Source organism: Sminthopsis crassicaudata, chromosome 1 (genome assembly GCF_048593235.1).
Source record: "Sminthopsis crassicaudata isolate SCR6 chromosome 1, ASM4859323v1, whole genome shotgun sequence".
In the NCBI taxonomy this organism is placed as follows: Eukaryota; Metazoa; Chordata; class Mammalia; order Dasyuromorphia; family Dasyuridae; genus Sminthopsis; species Sminthopsis crassicaudata.
The window spans coordinates 666,637,946-666,656,668 of record NC_133617.1 but is presented as its reverse complement, the minus strand read 5'-3'; the positions used below and the strand labels follow the sequence as shown (position 1 = coordinate 666,656,668).

General features: G+C 37.2%; 1 pseudogene; it reads left to right on the top strand.

The window, feature by feature from the left end:
* Nucleotides 1-3,269: 3,269 nt before the first annotated feature.
* LOC141551229 (uncharacterized) lies at nucleotides 3,270-8,406 on the top strand (annotated as a pseudogene).
* Nucleotides 8,407-18,723: the final 10,317 nt, after the last annotated feature.

The window sequence follows — 18,723 nt, the reverse complement described above, 5'->3', positions numbered from 1 at the left end:
GACAATGGGTAAGTCACTTAACCTCTCTGAGCCTTAGTTTATTCATTTATAAAATGGGGCTAATAGTATTTTTAGGCCCTGTTACAGAATTGTATTTCAAACTTATACTGTACCTTTGTTTTAACCACTTATAAGAAGCCTTGTTTATTTTTATTACTTGTCATTAAAAAAATTATATATAGTTTTTCTGTACATGCCATTCATGATGTTAATTAATAGTCTTTGTTCTCTTGAAATGTGTAAAAATTCCTCTGTGAACCTTCCTCTTTAAGAGAAGGTGTACTTTAAATTCAGTTCTGGCATCAGGACATCTCTTCCCTGCAGTATTTCAGGAAAGGCTCATTCTTAATACATTTGGCATTATGGATTTATTTCCTTCATAGGTCATGTATACATATATATATATATATATATATATATATATATATATATATATATATATATATATATATATATATATATATCTTCCTTTCACACTGAAAACCTTCATTAGCTTCCTATAACCTTCATTTTGATGACCAAACACCTTTTAGCTAGTATTCAGGGTTCTTCACAATCCAAACATCTTTCTCCTCTGGGAAATTATTAGCTTACAGTGTCCCTTCTCCATAAGGTAAGAGTTCTTAACTTGGACAGCCTAGTTTTTCATTTTGAACCCATTTTATGCATGTGCTTTAGGTTAAAGGCAACTTCCTATCAACTTATTTAATGGTCAATTAGAGAAAACCAGCAGCACAATGAAATAATATTTATGATGTTTTATATCAATCTTGGAGGGATTGATTGAGCTTTTAAAGCATTGCAGCTTTTTTAATGTAATTGAAAAAATTATATTTTCTTTACCAAAGAATCAATACCTGCTATGTGCAAGGTTCTATGCTTGGGCCTTGACATGCAAGGTAGATTTAACACAGGCTTTACCTTTAGAAGCTTTAAATCTATTAGAAGGAAAGACAAGTACATAAGACATTGAAATATAAAGGGAAGAGATAAAAGCAAAGAAGTGGTCCAGGAAAAGTATTATGAGAAATTTGAGGAGAGGGAAACCTGAGGTTTTATGGAAAGCTTAGGGAACAGTTCAGTAAAAAGTTGAAGGACAGAATGGAATTCAGTCTACAGATAGCAAAAGAGTCTTTACCAGACATGGGAGGAAATATGCATAAAAGCACAGAGAAGGGAGAGGCTAGGATCACAAAAGGAAATGAATCGAAGATTCAATTTGATTGGAACATAGGAGACACTAAGAGAGACAGAGTAAGAGGTAAAGCTAAGCAGGGCCTAAATGCCAGAATAAGATTTTATACTTTTTTGTGAAGGCAATAGGGAACTATTAAAAGTTTCTGAGTAGAGTAGTGACATGATCATCATAGTATATCTGGAACATTATCCCAGGAGTTTTGAGTTGAGTGGAGTTGTGGATTTGGGCATCAAATTCATAGTAATTCATAGTAGATAAGGTTACAAAACAAGAGTCTTGTATATGCTTTGTTTTATTACTGCCTATTCATTTATGCTAACTATGGTTTTTACTTCTTTGCTTTTGCTTTTTTTATTAACATCAAACCCTGAAATCATACCCTACCATACCTTTCTCATGTTGAACAATTTCCTGAGGCAACCTGAGGCCATTTAGACCTACTATGAAATCACCTTGCAGCCTTTATAGAACTTCTATAAATAAGAGGCCAGTCATCAATATACCTTAGGACAGCCTGTCCAGTTAGGAAACAACTTCTAGCTTAATGCTTGGGAACCTCCAACCAAGAACTTAGTTAATCAAGCCAAACTCCCAGTACTGATTGCATAGATTTTCAGTCCCATTGCCTTCATAAAATTGCATTGATGTGGATATATTTGATATTCTAAAAATCCCTATTAAGAGAAGCCCACCTTGAGTTACATATTTTTAAATAAATTTTTGTTATAGGGGCAGCTAGGTGGCACAGTGGATACAGCACCAGCCTTGAATTCAGGAGGACCCGAGTTCAAATCTGGTCTCAGACACTTAACACTTCCTAGCTGTGTGACCCTAGGCAAGTCACTTAACCCCAGCCTAAAATTTAAAAAATAATAATAATAAATAAATAAATTTTTGTTACTCTGAACTTGACAAATACCAACAGAAACATTTTTATTAATAAAACCAAAGAAAAGTGTTACATAAAATATATATATACAGTTTACTGATGTTTTTAAAAGATTATAATACATTAAGCATATTTATTCCAAAGCTGTCCTGACTGTTAGTTTCTAACTAAATCTCTTCCTTGTCCTAACACTAACATCCTAACTCCAAATCTCTCCCTATTCTCGTCTATATGTTTGAAAAACCACTTTATTGACTGTCTTTTTTAGAATATCAGTATCACTATTGTCTTCTTCATGCCACCAATTGTCCTTCTACCCCTAAAAAAATTTAAAACCTTTATAAGCATAGGCCAGCAGAACAAATACATATATTGACCATGTCAGAAAAAGGTAGTTTTTATTCTATATCAATAGTTTCTCATTTCTCTATGAAGTTAGAGCAAGTATATTTTAAATTCCTTCTCTGAAATCATGGTCATTTTATTCATCAGCATTCTTAAGTCTTTCAAAGTTTTTTTTTTTTCATTACCGTGCTCTTGTCATTGTGTAAATTGTTAACCTGGTTCTTGCTGCACTTTTAATTTGCTCAGGTCATTCCATGTTCTCTGAATCCATTCCTTTTGCCTTTTCTGACAGTGAAGTAATATTCATTATTGATGAAATTAAAAATTAAATTCACTATACTATATCATTAAATTCATATACCATAATTTGCTCAGCCATTTACAGCATAATGGGCAATTTTCATTGCTTTGCTGCAACAAAAAATGCTGCTACAACTATATGTGTATATATGCAATTTTTCTCACTTTATTTTATCTCTTTGGGATATAAGCCTTTTAATTATATTATTTGATCAAATATTATGAACAGATTAGTGAATTTGATGGTTCCAAATTCCTTTCTACAGGTTTACCATTATACACCTCCATCAACAAATGCCTGTCCTCCCATAGCTCCAACACTTGTCATTTTCCTTTTTTGTCATTTTTTGCCAATTTGATGGATATGAGGTAGAACCTGTTTTAAATTTTTTTCTTTTCTCTTATTATTAGCAGTTTAATTTTTTTTCACATAGTTATTATTAGTTTGTTTTTCTTCCTTAAGTTACATTGGTACTTCTCAATTCTGGTCATCATGAAGGTGCAAGAGAAATTTATGTTAAAAGAGAGTCTGGATTCATGAAGGTAATGAAATTGCTTCTGATACTTGAACAAAAGAGAAGGTACCAGTCAGTTGAAATTAGCTGGAAGCTTACATAATTCCAGTTTCTCTGCTTGTTTGATAGAAAAGCTATCCACTATGTTATAGTGGAAGATTGTTGGTTATTGGGGCTGAAATCCTGATTCTGAAATTTATTATTAATGTAACTTTGCATAAGTAATTTCCCTTCCTGGACCTTAAAGTTCTCACCTATAAATTAGGAATGATGATACTGCCTCATACCTAATGTTGTTCTGATAAAAGTTCTTGATTGTTTACAAAGGGCTAGAGAAATGGCAGCTATTTATAACTCTCTCAAGTAAAAGTCCTGAGGCTCAGAGTGGTAGCTCCTGCTTGCCAAGTAAAGTGGTAGCTTGGCTAGCTCCCTGATTACCCAATTGTGACAGCCACAAAGCTGCTAACCACTCTTGATCCTGCTCTGTTTTCCTTCTGACTTTCTCCCTCTAGCATTGCATCTAGATATAAGTTCAGACTCTATGCTGCAGGACATTGATCACTGAAGCTCCTTATATTGGCAAAGTTTTTTGCTGCTTCTTTGGTATCATCTATAAAATATACATACATACATACATACATATATATATATATATATATATATATATATATATATATATATATATATATATATATATATATATATACACATACATATGCTAAGGAGGATCCTATTATTGAGAACATTGACTTTTCTCCCGGAAGACACCCAACCTCAAATCATACCTGGTAAAATAGAATAATAACCAAGGCCCAGAAAAGTGACTTGGCCTGTGATTACATAGCTAGTTAATGACAGAAATGGGGTTAGAATCCAGTTTTGTTGACTTCCTTTTCCAGTGTTAAATTCTTAGATTCCTTGAGAGTTCCTTGTCCATTTGTTCTCCTTTACTTTTCCTCATATGATCTTAGTATATATGCCTTTGCTCACATAAATCATACCAACATCTTTGCATCTATTCAGAACTTTTAATGCTCAGAATGATATTATAGATTTTGTCTGCTTTCCATGTTGCTGCCAGTTCTTTCTCTTTCTAGGACAATGTGAAGAGAAACAAGGCTGTTTTGGTGTTTCAGGAATCTGTGACATTCAAAGATGTGGCTGTGTACTTCACCCAGGAGAAATAGAGGCAATTGGACTCCATTCAAAAGGATTTATATAAGGATGTGATGCTAGAGACTTATAGGAACCTAGTCTCTTTGGGTAAGATGGTTTTGTCTTATGTCTTTCTTGGGATTTAGTTACTTTAATTCCATGTTCATGGCTTTGGAGGTTCAAGGGCTGAGATTTGGCTCAGGGTTTTGGTATCAGAACTTTCTAATCACTTTTTATTATTTTAATCTCAGCCACCTAGCTTTTTAATTTTTTCTTTTTCTCTTTTCCTTTTTTCTATCTCCTCCCCTTTGTTTTTATCTCAACATAAAACAAAAAAGTCTAGCAAAATAAAAAACAAAGTTGTATGTAAAGTTCCAAATTCCCAACTATCAATTGTGATAATCATTAACGAAATGATTACATCTAATTTACTCATTGTCTCTTTCTACTTTCTGTTAGTGTACTTAACTAATTGTACTGTCTTTTGTATAATCATTGTGTGCATTAAGATTCTTTTTGCATTATTTTCTTTCCACATTTGTTTATATTTGTGGTGCTATAATACTCTGTTTTGTTATTACATCAGTTCATTCAACCATTTTTAAGACAAACAATCTTTTCCCATTTTGCATTATTTTAAATGATGCTACTTTGAATTTTTTTTTTCCTGAGAGGGAACTGGATATGCATTCTTAGGGCCTTCAAAATCATCATAAACAGAAGTGTTCTGATTCCTTTTGCTGATCAGGAATCCCAATTTCCAAACCTGAAGTGATTGAAGAAGGGAGGGGAGCCCTGGATTCTAGATCTCCTAGGAACTGAAGAAAGAGAAGTCCAAAGAAGTACTTGGTCAGGTAAAGAATAGTGATATGGGAAACTGTGAAGTAACAGCCAACCCAGCAGATCAGGGTGGGAAGGCAATCTCAGCATTTTGTAAAGGAATTTGGGGGGGGTGTTTGGTTTGGTTTGGGTTTTTTTGCTTACACTATTTCATTGGTCACTCTGGTCACCCTCTTAGATAGAGTCTCCTCTTTCTCTGCATTTGATTTCTATGCAAAGCCCCTCCAAGTCTACCATCATTTCTCTTTCCCTTTTCCTACTCACTTCACAAATAGTCATTTTATGATTTATCTAACCATATACTCCTATTAGACTTAATATTACATTATAGAAAATTTGTATCAGCAAAGAGGTAATGAATATTTTCATTTTTCCTTTCTTTCAGGATGGAAGACTAAATATATAACCAAAGATTCTTTTTTCGAAGTAGAATCATCAGATGCAAGGGAACGATTCATAGAAGCTATTCCACAGGGTACTAGATTTGAAGGATTTATTATTGAGAACAGTTTATCAAGGAAACAAGAAAAGTTCATGGGAGAAACCCAAGAAAAATACTTCTCAGAGGAGAGATGTTTTAAGCAAATGAAATTTACCCATAAGAAATCATCCACTGGGGAAAGAGACTATGAATATAATGAATATAGAAGAAATTTTCTGAACTCAAACTCTGAAATTCATTCAAGATTTTCTATAGGAAAAAGAATCTATAAAGTTGGTATCAGAGGGAAAAGCTCCAAACAAAATTCAGACCAAAATAAACATCAGAAACTTTCCAAATGGAAGAAATCTTATAAGTATAATGTGGGAAAACCTTTACTCAGAACTCATCCCTTACTCAGCATCAAAGTATTTATATTGGAGAGAAACCCTTTAAATGCATTGAATGTGGGAAGGCTTTTAGCCGGAGCTCACTCCTCACTCAACTGGAGAGAGACCATATAAATGTAATGCATGTGAGAAAGCCTTTAGCCATAACTCATTCCTTATTCAGCATCAGAGGATTCATACTGGAGAGAAACCCTATAAGTGTAATGAATGTGGGAAAACTTTCAGCCAGAGCACATGCCTTACACAAAATCAGAGAATTCATATTGGAGAAAAGCCTTTTAAATGTAATGAATGTGAGAGAACATTTCGTAAACATTCACAGCTTATCCAGCACCAGAGAGTTCATACTGGAGAGAAGCCCTATAAGTGTAATGAATGTGATAGACCCTTCAGTCAAAGGACATGTCTTACTCACCATCAGAGAATCTATTCAGGAGAGAAACCATATAAATGTATTGAAAGTGGGAAAGCCTTCTTTTAGAGCTCATCTCTTACTGAACATCAAAGAATTCATACTGGAGAAAGAGACTATGAATGTAATGTATTTGGGAAAAACTTCCCCAAACACTCACACCTTGTTCAACATCATAGAATCCATACTGGAGAGAAACCTTATCATTGTAATGACTGTGGTAAAGCATTTAATCAGATTACGTGCCTAACTGAACACCAGAAGATTCATACTAGAGAAAAGCCGTTTAAGTGTAATGAATATAAGAAAGCCTTCCAAAAACAGTCAGCACTCATTCAACATGAAATAATTCATACTGGAGAGAAGCCATATAAATGTAATGATTGTGGCAAAGCCTTTAGTCACAGCTCAATTCTTACTCAACACCAGAGAATTCACACTGGAGAGAAACCTTACAAATGTAATGAATGTGGAAAAGCCTTTTGCAACCACTCACATCTTACTCAGCATTAGAGAATCCATACTGGAGAGAGACCATATAAATGTAACCAATGTGGGAAAGCCTTCAATCAGAGTGCGTGCCTCACTCAACATCAAAGAATTCATACTGGAGAAAAACCCTTTAATGTAAAGAAAGTGGAAAAGCATTCAGTCACAGTTCTTCCCTTTCTGAACATCAAAGAATTCATACTGGAGAGAAACCCTATAATTGTAGTGAATGTGGGAAAGCCTTCAGCCGTAGTTCAGCCCTTATCAGACATCAACAACTTCATAGAGCAGAATAATGAATGTGGGGAAACTATAGCTAGATTTGTCACTTTGTTAACTATATATATTTAAAACATCATAATATGAGAAATTTGTCTCAAGATGTGATGATGTATTAAGATATGAGAAAAAAGGGGTCCTCTTTTCCTTATTTCTCTTCAAAGCATTAGCTTCTATCAGAAAATCATTGAGACTACTTTAAGACTTGTCATTGATTAACTTTGAGATTAATCATTAATCGTCTGATATATAATGTTATATATGAGTATATGTTATATACACATACTGCACAAAAACTGGAAGAATTTAAAAATTGTAGGAAACTATTATGGCTTTGAGTATAGACTATCCCTAGTTACATATTATTTTTATTTTAAAGGTTCATCTTATGGTAGCTGTTTGGGAAACATAAGTTCTTTTTCCTCTAGGTATATTGCTAAGATTGATAATTAGGTTCCAAAGACTAGTCTACAGAAGCTACAAAAGCCTATTTAATACATAATAGTTTAAATATATGTTTATACACACATGATGAGAAATATAACAAAAAATTTTGAAACATTAAACAATTAAGATTTTTGTATGAATGAGTCTTTAATAATGTTTGAGAAAAAGAAGCTTTAGATAGAAGAGCATGAAAGGTTAATAGATGAGTAGAGATCATGAAGAACAGGGGAGTTTAGAAAAATTTGAAAGTTGATGGCTACTATCATGCCCAGTATTCCTTCAACACTTGTCATTATTCTCTCTCTCTTGCAGGTATCACACTATTACTATTACCCCTATCAGACATGATCCCTTAGTACTATTTACTCCAGAGATTAATAAAATTCTGGTGCTTGGAATTAGGGCCACTTTTACAGCAATTTGAATGAAGATTCTCTTATGAATTCTTGTAATTTTAAAATAGATTTGATAATTTTTTCCTACCCATTTCAGCTCTTACATTTAACAGGACAAGTCTTTTGAAATGAATATATGTGGTAATTGAGTTACTAGGAAATTCAGTTACTAGGAAAGGGTAAATAAAAATCCATATATAGCAATCAGTCAAATAAAATCTTTTTAAAAAATACTCATTTTAGAGTTGAAGGGAGGTATGCTACCTTTCAGGTTTGAATTCAGATTGGGATGGTAGAGGGTCAGTTTTAAAGATAGATCCCCAGTTTTCTCCTTTTATACAGAAAAAATAAATATTTTTGAACAGTGTTGGAAATGTTCTCTTGCTTTTTGGGGATCCCACAATGATACTACCTCATCTTCCAGATCTATGCTTTAGTAGTTTTGAGCATTGTAATTAGTTGAGAGGAGATGAGAGACTTGGGACTAGGATTTTAAAAGTCCTATCTATGGGTGTTGGGCACATACCTTTTTTAATTGAGCATCTCATTAGTAAAAATATTTTTAAATGGGAGTATGCATTACCAAAATCCATATATTAGGTTATTTATAAATTATATAAGTAATGATGAAGTTTATTGAGTAGGGGAGGGGAATAGACCTGAACTTAAGGAGAATCTGGCACCTGTTTAGAGAATGGATTAGAATAGGTAAAGGTTTGAGGAAGGAAGGCTAATTATAGAAGAGACTATTATAATAGTTCAGGGCTCAGATTATGAGGCTCTTGATTATGGTGGCAGCAATGTGAGAAAAAAGAAGACAGAGATTGAAAGTAAAAATGACATGATTAGGTAAGTGAGTGGATACATGAATGTGAGATAAGAGAAAGTGAGGTGTTAAAGATGACACTAAACTAAGGTAGTGAGATTTTGGATGACTAGAAAGATACTGGTGCCTTTGACATTAATAGAGATATTTGGAAGGTGGGTGGGTTTGGGGAAAAGATAATAAAATTTGTGATCTAGATCACAGTATATTCATGTTTGTGGACTTGTATCTTTTCCAAAATTAAAAAAAAAAAAAAGTGAAGATCAAACTACTTTTTGCTCCTAAGCATTCAAAAAAGCATCTGCCATACCCATGAGGTGATCTGGAAGTAATATCAGAATTCTTTCAGTAATACCTGTAGAATTACGTGTGTGCTTGGATAGTGTCATCTGGCTCAGAATAGGGAAGATTAGGAACTTGCACATCAAGGGAAGGGAAAGCCATAGCTTATAATTAAGAAGATTGAGACTTCAGTGAGTTTTAGGGGTGAGAAGCAATGAAAACTGTATAGGTATGCAGTAAACTGTATGGGCACAAGTCTTAAGAGAATTATGTCTTTAAAATGTCTAGCTAAAGGCAAGAGGATGACCTAGTGAGACATCTTGAGAATCCTGCCCAGATAACCAAAGGACAAAGGTATCAAAGTTTGTTCACAACTTCAGCATCCAGTCTCTAAAGCAGAGATGTCAAACAACAATACTGCATAAATGTTAGGGAACCATTTTTGCTTGACCACACTGTGCTAAAGTATACAAACAGATTAACATTCTGTTTGCTCAAAAATGTTTATACTGGAGGATCTTGCATATATGAGATGGGCCAGCAGGTGTTAAGTCAGAACTAAAATATACCAAAAGACAAGTTCCTTGAAAGATAATTATAGGGTGACTATAGGGTCACATCTTACACCTTCCTTTCATTGTCCATAAAAGTACATTCTACCAGGAGGATTTAGAAGAGAGTGAGAGGAAAGGAAGCAGAGGCAATCAGTGCAGACAATTCTTTGAAAAATTGGCTAAGAGAATTATAGGACAATAGCTTGCCAGGACAGTAAAATGCTGCTCGTTCAGTCGTTTGGGGTTTTCTTGGCAAAGGTACTGAAGCAATTTGCCATTTTCTTCTCCAACCCATTTTGCAGATGAAGAAACTGAGGCAGAAGGTGAAATGATTTGCCCAAAGTCACACAGTAAATTTCTGAAGCCAGATTTGAACTCAAGAAGATGAGCCCTGTGACTCCAGACTTGGCACTCACTTCACTGTTCCACCTAATTTCCTCTAGGGCAGTAAAGTTTGCTGAGGTTTTTTTAAGGATGGAAAATCTTGATGGTATGTTATAGCCTGAAGGAAAGTAAACCAATAGATTAGAAAAAATTCCAGTTAAATTCTAGCTAAAAGAAAATAAAAGTATTGTGCTAGAGGATAAATGCAGGGAGGTTTGTGTGGAGATGCTAAAATAAAGCAAGAAACAGTGGATAAAGTTAAAAGACTTATGAAGAGAATGGAGAAAGAGTTTAGAATTAGGGTTAGTATTAGGGGAAAGAATGCAATGTTTCTCTATTAAAAGGTTGAGGGAGGAATATTGTGACTTAAGGAAAGAGTTGAAATAATTGCTGTGAAGACTAGAATAGAAATAATTTAAGGATGAGTAAAAGGATTTTCTTGTTGCAGTGTATACAGATGAGATTAGGTAATATAAATTTGGAGTGAATTCAGTCAGCATAATTGCCTGAATTCCTCCAGTACAATTCAGCAGCATGTAAGTAACAGTGAAAGAGAGAGATCTTGAGAGTAAAACAGGATGGAAATTTAGTAAAACATAAGAAGAAACAAAACCAGGAATTTGAGAATAGTGTCCAGTGTAGAGTTGAAATAGTTAACTAAAAAGTTGAGATCGGGAAGGAATGCAGGCAGAGTGATGAGATGTCTGGTATTGAGATAATAAAGGAACTGAAGGTCATGATGAAGTTGAAAATTAGATTTAGGAGGAATAAGGCAAATGATAGCAGATTATGATCAGACAAAACAATTTCAGAGCTCTTGATTATGGAAGTGGGATGGTTATGAGTATTGGCAATACTAACACTTTATAATAACTTACATTTATATAGCATTTTAAGGTTTGCAAAATGTTTTATATAATCTCATTTGATCCTTACAATAACTCTTATGAAGTGTGTGCTATTATTAGCACCATTTTATAGATTAGAAACAGGCTGAGAGAAATTAAGTGATTTGTCACAAAGTTAAGTCTTTTGGAAAATTTATACTTACGCTTTCCCTGAATTCCACATTAACATTCTATACACTTGGTCATCAAGTAATGGCCAGTTTATACGCTGAATATCTTTTCTAGAAGAGATCTAGAAGAATCCATCAACATTTAGTAAACATCCACAAGATACCAGTCACTGTGATAAGCTCTGGAAACACAAAAAGAGAGGCAAAAGACAATTCCTGCCCTCAAGGAGCTTAAAATCTAAAGGAGATAATATAAAAACCAATACATAGAAAGCTAACTAAAGATGAAATAAAGAGAAAATAATTTACAGAAGGAAAGCACTGATATTGCAAGGTTGGAGAAGCCTTCCTGACAAAACTGTTATTTTAGTTGGGACTTAAAAGGACACCAGGGAGATCAGTAGTTAGCCTGAGAGAAGAAGAGCATTGCAGGCATGGGTGAGAACTAGAGAGAATGGAATTGAGATGGAATATCTTCTTTGTGAAATACCAGAAAAAGAGTATCACTGAATTGAAGAATAAGTGTTGGGAAGTAAGGTGTACAACTGGAACAGAAGCATGAAAGGTTATGAAAAGATTTGAAAGCTAAACACAGCATCGTGTATTTGCTTATGGAGTGATTAGACATATGTTTTGGGAAAATCAGTTTAGTGGTTGAAGGAAAAATGGATAGGAGGAAAAAATTTGAAACAGATAGACCTACTTGCAGGCTATTGGATTAATCCAGGTGTGAGATAGTGAGGGCCTGCTCCAAGCTGGTCTCAGGATCAGAAGAGAGAAGGATCATATTTGAGAGATCTTGCAAAGATAAAATTGACAAGTCTTGGCAATAGATTGGATATGATTTGGGGGGGGGGTTAGTAAAGAATCTAGAGTAAAGCTTAGTTTTTGAGCCTGAGGGATCGGGAAGATGGTATTCTCTACAATAATAGGAAAAATAGGAAGGGCTTAATGAGTTCTGTTTTAGATATATTGTTTAAGATGTCTCCTGGACATCCAATTCAATATGTCTAAAAGGCAATTAGAGATGCAAGATTGGAGATCAGCAAAGAGGCAGGGATGTCTCTAATTGCATCTCTAATTCCCAGGGATGGGAAAGACATATTTGAGAATTGTCAGAATAAAGATGGTCACTAAACCCATAGGAGCTGATAAAATCTCCGAGGGAATTGCTCTAGAGGGAGAAAAGGATCCAGAACAGAACCTTGAGGGACATCTATGGTTGGACGGCATGATCTGGAGGAGGATCCAGAAAAGGATTTAGAGGAGGAATGGTCAGTAGGAGAGAGTGGTATCCTGAAAACCTATAAATATGAGGAGAGGGTCAGTGTCAAAGGTTGGAAAGCAGTTCACAGGGCATGAGTGTGGAGGAAAAGTCACTGAATTGACAAATGAGGAGATCCTGGATGTGGCAATGGGAGCAAAGAGTATTCCAACTCCCCGCCTCCACCAGCCAGCTGAGAAGGCGCAGCAAGTACTTGGGAAAAGGGCAGCCAGGTTCAGTAAGAGCTAATAGATGGAAGGGAGAATAATGGATACCAGGCCCGGAATCAGGAGACCTGAATCAAATTCTGCCCTAGATGCTACTGGCAAGACCCTGGGCAGGTCACCTAGCTCAATTTGCCTCAGTTTCCTCGTCTGTAAAATAAGCTGAAAAAGAAAATGGCAAACCACTAACGTTAAAAAAAATCCAAAGAGAATCCCGGAGTAAAGCACAACTCAAAGGACTTAAGAAGTAGGTGGGGATGAATAGAAAAAAATGTAAAACGAGGAAGAGCTCTTTGCGTGTGGAACAGGCATTCCAGAAGGGATAGCAGCGGGAGGAGGGCTGAGAGGCTGGCCATGGCTGGGCTGTGGGATGGGCTGGGGATGGTCTCCGTCCCATGACCAAGGGGCCATCGCTGTGGGGAGGGGCTACTACCCCTGTAGCTGTGGCAGAGGCGGGGGAGGAGGGGACCGAGTCCTAGGTTTGGGGGGCAGGGGAGAGCCCAGCCTGGCCTCCCGGGTCCTTTCTGCAGGCGGGGGCCTCCCGGCAGACAGTGCTGGCCCGGAGGTTTCCTCTGCTGTACTTGGAAGTGTGAGCCACGAGGCGCCCTCAGCCGGTCACCACCATTCACGAGGAGAGAAGAACGTGTCAGCCTATCAATAACCACCTCTATACTACAAGTTTCCTGATCCCTGTTTTACAGATAAGGAGACTGGGAGAAAGTCACATCCCTAAGGAGTGTCAAAGGCCCAACTGAATCCCGCAGCTGGAAAAGGAAAACAGGAAACACTGAGTTGAGAAAACCTCCCAAATTACAAGACAAGACTAGGACAGAAAAGGATGCTGAATGAATTTCCCGCCCTGATTTTTACTTCCGGGTATAATCCGGGTTGCCGAAAGAGGTAACCCGGATGAGGTTCTGTGTTGTGAACAGGAAGCCCCGCCTGCTACTACCTAGCGTTCACGTGAGCATCGGTACTCCGCCCCAGCCTGGCTTCCACTCTGACAGGGTAGGATTTGCGTAGCCGTGACGCCGCACCTTCCTTAGCGAAGGAAGGGCGCGAGTTGCCGCAGGTGCTGTCGGGGTGAGCTCCTCCCTACTCCGCCCTGCCGGAGCCCGATGTCCTGTGCCAGTACTTTGCGCCACCTGCTGGAGCACCAGGCGGTGTCCTGTTACAGCTCACTCTCCGTCCCACTTCTCGGGGGGAAGACCTGAGAGACCGTGCACTTAGGACCGTTCGGTCCGGAGCTAAAGGGAAGACGCCCTAACTATGTTATCTTGTCCTAAAGCAGGCCGAGAAGCATTTATTAAGCACTTGCTGTGTGCTGGGGTTACAAAGAAAGGCCAAAAGGCAGCCCCGGCGCTCACGGCGCTCAGCCTCGGGGCAGTAGCCGCTGTGGAGACCGAGGGACTGGAAAAGGGGGGCGATCCCAGAGTAATTATATGTAAGGCCTGCGGCGTGGTCTCTAAAAGGGAGGCGGTGACAACGGCCACCTCGGGCCGGTTGGGAGGAGACTGTACACTCTCGGGTGGCAGGGACGGTTTCCTTTGCAGCTCCGGGGCCTAGGGAAGGGCTGGCACGTGGCAGACACGTAATACGTGCTTGTTAACGGGTGTGGGAGCTTTGTGAAAAGCCCTATGTATGTGTAATGACAGGATTTACATGGTGCTTTAAGGTTTGCAACACTGCAAAAATATGTCATTTGACCCTTAAAATTACTCCGGGAGCAAGTGCTTTGTTATCCTCATTCTGTGTATTAAAAAATAGGCTGAGAAGCATGGTGCGACTTGCCCAGCTGGCTAATCCGAGGCAAGATTAAACTAAATTCCCAGTTTGGTGATTTGCTTATTGCTCCCTTAGTTTATCTGATTTTTTAAAAAGAAGAAAAGAAACCTAAAAAACCGCCGAGGCTTGGGGAGAAGGGAAAGGGTTTGCCAAAGGTCACGACAGCTAGTTAGTAAAAATGATCTTGGGCTTTACAAAGCTTCCTTACGCAGTGGGGTTGGTGGGTTTGGGTGGGTGTTTTGTACCTGTGTCTGGCTGTGTGTGAATCATGAGAGACTTTGCCGGGACCCTTCCATCTCAATGGGCTAGTACAAGTGGGGATTGTGAGACTTTTTGTTTTATTTTGGCCATGGGTTTCGGGGTGAATCCCCCCAATTCACTTTTTCTTTTTTAGTGGGCACCAGGCCTAGTTTACTAAAAAGTGACAGTGATAGGATTCGGATTGTTGCCTCCAGTCCAGACCCCCGAAGAAAGCAATCTCTCATCCACCACAGACCGCATGCTCTGTAACCACATATACCTCAGAAATCAGCCAATAAGGAAGTAGCATCCATGGGCTTGGGAGCAGGATGTTAAACTGCAAACCACAGAAGGGACTTTCCCCAGCTGGCTCCGGTGCACTTTCTTTGCTTTGCTGCTCTTGGGGGAACTTATGCAAGTTATGTCATTACCATACATTAATAGCCCCCCCCCCCCAGCCCATTCACTTTCAAACTCTGAAACCCAGTTTTAAGCAGGCTAGTCAGGAAGACCAAAAATCTTTTCTGTGACTTATTTCACTGTGCTTTCTGCTTCCACTAGGAAAAACTTTCTCTCCTGAGGCTTAAAATATCCTCCCTTGAAACACTGAAGCACTTCTGGTGTTTATAATGGCTCGCACTTACAAATACAATGTTTTATATTTTACAAAAGGACTTCAAGCAATCCTGTGATGTAGATATTGCAAGTATGATTAACCTGATTTTATAGATGGGGAAACAAGCTCAAATAAGTTAACTGATTTTCCTATCGCTCCATACCTAATAAGTATTGGTATTCAAATTCCTATCCGATGACTTTTTACTATAACAATGCCTTCCTCATGACTTCTAGAATAAGAGGAAGGGTTCTGAGTTGCCATCCGACTTCCCATCTCCCCAAAAAGGTAAAAAATGAAGTGGCTAAGTTACCTAATAAACTTGAAGAAATTGCTTCTGGAAATTAATCAAGTAACTGCATACAGAATTTCCTGCATCCCTTTGAGAAGATGTTTTTTTGGAGAGTGTTAATCATTCTCTCTCTTTTTTTCTTTTTTCTTTTTCTGAGGCTGGGGTTAAGTGACATGCCCAGGGTCACACAGCTGGGAAGTGTTAAGTGTCTGAGACCACATTTGAACTCGGGTCCTCCTGAATTCAGGGCTGGTGATTCTCTCTTTCTTTATGAAACTTTGCATCCAGGTAAGCAAAATAAATACATTAACATTTGAACCTGGAGAAGCACTAAGAAAGTGCACCTTCCCTTTACTGCAGAGGCGAGATATTACAAACTTTGACTCTTAGTGGAGATTGCTGTATTGCTTGGTTTTCCTAAACTTTTTTACTCTTCCTTTTTTACAAGAGGAAAAGTCATTTGGTAAGATGGTGAAGAGTTATATTTGGAAATGAATGTGATGTTAAACATCAGTTTTTTAAAAAGAAAAGTTACAAATTTTTTAAAAATCAGTTAAAGCATTTATTTGATTATAATTTAGTGATTTCTGTAAGTTAGCATTTTAAACTTTTCTTTTGGATATGTCTATCTCTGGTGTTCCTGTTTTTTTACTTCTACTTTTTAAAAAAGGTTTATATTGGCTTTTTGTCATCCTCTTCATTTCTGAATATATTTCCTTCTCTCCTGCCTAGAGAACTACTCTATACACAAAAATTTTTTAAAGAGAAGAGGGGCAACTAGGTGGTGCAGTGGATAGAGAGCACCAGCCCTGAAGTCAGGAGGACCTGAGTTCAAATGTGATCTCCGACACTTAGTATTTCCTAGTTGTGTGACCCTGGGCAAGCCAGTTAATCCCAATTGCCTCAAGAAAAAAAAAGGAAAAGAAAGTTTAGCAAAATTAACCAATTCATCACATCACCTGAGTGTGACATATTCAAACCTCTACACCCATAATTTCCTTTTAAGAACAGAGGGTGATATATTTTTCATATCTTCTTCAGGGAAAGCTTGGTCATTTAATTACAGTTTTTGTTTTGTTGTCTTTCCATTTATATTTAGAGTAGGAAGGGACCACAGAGTACATGCAATTCAAGCCTATCGTTTTCTAGATGAGAAAACTGAGGACCAGAGAGATTAAAAGATTTTTCCAAGTCACAGGTAGCAAGTAGAAGAAGTGGAATACAAAGCCAAGGTCTCTTGATTTTGAATGTTACATTCCATTGTATCATGTTGCTTCTAAATAGTATTTATTAGACTATTTGAAATATTTACACTACTCTTTACTTTAGGAATGAACATTTAGGGAGCTCACATTGATAAACATTATATTATATTACATTATAGTCTATATTATTATATTCAATATATTTACATAAATGGTAAACATATAATATATATTATATATGTTATATTATATATTAATATTTACAGTATTCACAAGTAAAGTGTAGCATATTGGGTTTTAGATTTATCTCTGTCTCTAAGGTCTGTTCAGTGAAAATTCTATATATATATTGCAAGATTCAGCCTATTCTTGGTGCTGGGGAGGCTGTCCCTTTGTAGAGGCAGCATGGTGTTGTACCAGTGATATAGCTTTGAGTTCTGAGCACCTAAATGTGAGTTGTGGGCCACTTCTTTGAACCTCAGGAAAGTCCAGTCCCATTGTGGCCTACAACTTCCTTATCTGAAAATAAGAGCATTGTAAATTCATGATCCTCTGAGCTCATTGCATTAGCTCCTGGATGTGACATCTGAGATTATTCTTATCTGGGAAAAATAAAGTATATTATTAGAAAGACTTTCATGGGGCAAGGTGTTGAGGTTCAAAAGAAGACCCCAAAAGGTTGGGGTCCCAGACCAGTGTCTTGAAGAATCTCAAAAGAATTGGCTTGAACTCATCTGCAAGTCAAGGAGCAAAGTTTATTGTAATTGTAATGCCAATTGAAGTGGACTAAGTTCCCAAAGGATTTAGCAAAGAACCAAGAGAAAGAAGATAAATTTCTAGGACAAAGTTAGAGAGATCAGAACTTCATGTTATTTATTTGCTAATTTTATGGCTTACAGATAGGTTTGAGGGGTGATTTATTTACTATTGGATGGAATAAAGAGAGATAAGGTGAGTATGAATGAATGTATGAATTCTTTTTCTGGATATTATTTTCAGTATTTCTGTGTTTCCCTATGACCTGTATAATATGTGCAGGCCCATATTTACTCGAGCCTTGGCCAGCTATAAACATATTTACTTAACCTGAACTGAGGACATTTATCAGTATTTGACATTTATCAATATTTAGTCTATTAGCTGAACCACTATCTGCTTGATTAAGCCTGAAGGCCTGATTTTCTGTTTCCTAGAAATAAGGAGATTTCAGGGAAACAGAAACCTTCCATTCCAATCTCTCCAAATAGCAACAACCAATTAGATGCCTTCCCCTCCTCTTCTCAATGCTCTCTTATTTATGATGTAATCTCTTGTATAAAAGCTATGTATCTTTACTACTTCTTTAGCCCTCCTACCAGGAGCTTTTTCTTTCTTATCTTGTGATGGGACAGTTCATCCTCCCGAGGTTTTCGATAAACAATTTTTCTGATTTTTACTGAATGATCTCTGAGTAGTCATTTTGGTAAGGGTCTTCTACATCCCTCATACTATTGTCTCAGAAACTTGGTTATTACTGACCAATAGATTATAGTCAATACTGTTTTTATCCCCCAAAACTTTAGAATCATTGACAGATAGAGTATTAGAAGAAGAGTACTCTAAGATCAGGGGACCTCAGGATCACTATTATATTTCCCCTAGAGGCCAAACCCCATCATTTCCCCTCTCAAGCAGTTTGAACCCCAAATTCATGTGGGGCAAAGGGATAAAGATCTCATCTTCTGGAACTGCTTCATGTTGATAAGGGGTGTAGAGCTGGCTGTGACTGGTGGGGTCCAGACTGAAGAGGGGAGGTATGTGACTTGTAGCTGGTGGCAGTGTCCAGGAGGTACTGAGTGTCAGGATCATATGTCAGGTGATATTCAGGTTGACCAAGTAGTCGGCTTAAGAGTCTGGAAGAAACAACTCTCACAAATAGAATAGAAATGTAGAGGTCAA